Here is a 2,500-nt window from a genome sequence, read left to right as displayed (position 1 = left end):
GACCACAGAGGGGGGGCTTAATAGTCGAGAGGGAGCAGGTCCGGGGAAGGCTTAGCAGTCTTCCCCCGGGCGGTCCGTTGGGGGAGGCTTAGCAGTCGTCCCCAGGGCGGTCCGGGGGTGGGGGGAGGCCTCACAGTCGTCCCTCGGAGAGCCGGGTCGGCGGCGGTGGCGGGCGTCAGGCTTTACGTCCAGCCTCCGGAAGGTGCGCGTCCTCGGAGGCGATGCAGGCGCCGCAAAGGGGCAGCCTCCGAGGCAGGGAGCGGAGCACCGAGGCTGGGGAGAGGGGAGCAGGAGCCGGGGGCTGGGGGGGGTGGGGTGGGGGGGGGGCGTTCAGGACAAGCGGTCAAGCCCCGGGGAGCAGCTGTCAAATGTTCCAAGTCCCCACTCGGCCACCAGGTCCACCCCAGTCTAGCAATGGGGTTGACCTGGCTGATGGCCGGTTAGTGTCAAGGTAAACTCACCGTCGTCCACAGGAGGGCAGCTCTCAGGCCGTCCGGCTGCGGCTGACTCTGGGGCGGTGCCCGGTCCCGGCAGCGAGGGGCGGGGGGGGGGCGCGGAGCGACACGGAGCTAACCGGCCCCCGGGGCCGGGGGCGCCTCCCGCGACTTTGGGGGCCGCGGGTCGTCAGTGGCGTGCAGGCCGGGCCTCTCCCGGGGGATTCGGGGGGGGGGGGGGGGCGGTCCTGCGGGCCGGGCGCAGGGGGCTCGAGCGAGCCCGGGCCGGTCCGCCCCGGGGCCGGGGTCTCCGCCTGCGGCTCGGGGGGGCGCGGGTCGTCGGGGGAGGAAGCCCGGGGGAGCTGCACGCCGGCCTGCCAGGCCAGGCCAGGCCTGGCCTGGGTGGCCGCGGGGGGATTCGGGGCGGTCCCGCGAGCCGGCGGCCGGGCGCAGGGGGTCCGAGCGCGTCCGAGCGAGTCCGTCCCGGCCCCGGGGTCTCCCCCTGCGGCTCTGGGGGGCCGTGGGTCCCCGCTGGCGGAAGCCGCTGGGCGCTGGACACCCGCCGTCCGTCCCGCCTGGCCAGGCCTGGCCTGGGTGGCCGCGGGGCGGGGGATTCGGGGCGGTCCCGCGAGCCGGCGGCCGGGCGCAGGGGGTCCGAGCGCGTCCGAGCGAGTCCGTCCCGGCCCCGGGGTGTCCCCCTGCGGCTCTGGGGGCCGTGGGTCCCCGCTGGAGGAAGCCGCTGGGCGCTGGACACCCGCCGTCCGTCCCGCCTGGCCAGGCCTGGCCTGGGTGGCCGCGGGGGGATTCGGGGCGGTCCCGCGAGCCGGCGCCCGGGCGCAGGGGGTCCGAGCGAGTCCGTCCCGGGCCCGGGGCCTCCCCCTGCGGCTTTGGGGGCCGTGGGTCCCCGCTGGCGGAAGCCGCTGGGCGCTGGACACCCGCCGTCCGTCCCGCCTGGCCAGGCCTGGCCTGGGTGGCCGCGGGGCGGGGGGATTCGGGGCGGTCCTGCGGGCCGGCGGCCGGGAGGGTCCGGGCCAGTCCGCCCCATGCCCGGGGTCTCCCCCAGCGGCTTCGGTGGGTCCTCCGCGGAGGAAGCCGGGTGGGGAGCCGGACCCCAGGCGCCCAGACCCGTGACCTGCGGCCGCGACCTCCGACTCGGCAGGAGCGACGAGGGGCTTTCCGGCCCGTCCCCCCCCTCTCCTTCCTCCCCAGAAAAGGAGAGAGAGCTGGCTCGGACCGGGAAAAGCTGCCTACGGCACCTGGGATTCCCAGGCGGTCACCCATCCAAGTACTAGCCAGGCCCGGGACGGTTTACCTTCCGAGATCGGACGGGATCGGGGGCGTTCGGTCCGGTATGGCCGTAGGCACCCGGCCCCCGCGCCTCCTCGCCCGCTTTCCCCTGCCGACGCCCGGGCCTGCCGCACGGTGAGCCCCGGTCGGACTGCCCCCCTGCGGCAGGGCCCCCGTCTCTCGCGGGCCCGGTCCTTTTTTCCTTCTCGAGCTCCGGGGCCCGGGCTGGCCGCCAGAGCCCCTCCGCCCGCCCGCCCTCCCCGGCGTCGGGGAAAATATTGTCCCGGACATCCAGTGCGCCCTGATCCTGTCAGCCGGGGGGGGGGGTGGGTGGGTGGAGGGGGGGCAGTCCCTCGCTGCGGCCGGGGAGGGTGAGCCCAGGGCGGCTTGCCTGCCGTCCGAGTCCCCTCTCGGCCACCAGGTCAACCCCGAGCCGAAAGGGCTGAAAAATTTTCAGAGTCCCCTCCCGGGCACCAGGTCAACCCGTGGAATCGAACGGGTTCGCCTGCTGGCCGGTTCGCTTCCCGGCCACCAGGTCAACCCGTAGGTTTGAACGGGCACGCCCGGTGGCCGCTTTCCCGTCCGGTCACCAGGTCAACCCGGATCTCCCTCCTTCCCTGGGCGCCCCCTCCTCGGAGGCGTCAGGTTCCATTTTCTTTTTCCCCCCAGACTTCCAGGGGCCCGATCCAGTCGGCCGGGAGGCAGTCCCTCGCTGCGGCCGGGGTGGGTGAGGCCAGGGCGGCTTGCCTGCCGTCCGAGTCCCCTCTCGGCCACCAGGT

General features: G+C 75.5%; 1 non-coding gene across 1 annotated transcript; it reads right to left on the bottom strand.

Moving 5' to 3' along the window:
- Nucleotides 1-1,678: 1,678 nt before the first annotated feature.
- Nucleotides 1,679-1,797, bottom strand: LOC128829798 (5S ribosomal RNA). The gene has a single exon (XR_008443468.1). It is a non-coding gene; the product is annotated as a 5S ribosomal RNA (ribosomal RNA).
- Nucleotides 1,798-2,500: the final 703 nt, after the last annotated feature.

This window comes from Malaclemys terrapin, unplaced genomic scaffold (genome assembly GCF_027887155.1).
Source record: "Malaclemys terrapin pileata isolate rMalTer1 unplaced genomic scaffold, rMalTer1.hap1 scaffold_86, whole genome shotgun sequence".
Classification (NCBI taxonomy): domain Eukaryota; kingdom Metazoa; phylum Chordata; order Testudines; family Emydidae; genus Malaclemys; species Malaclemys terrapin.
The sequence above is the reverse complement of the archived record's forward strand: the minus strand, read 5'-3'. Positions and strand labels throughout refer to the sequence as shown.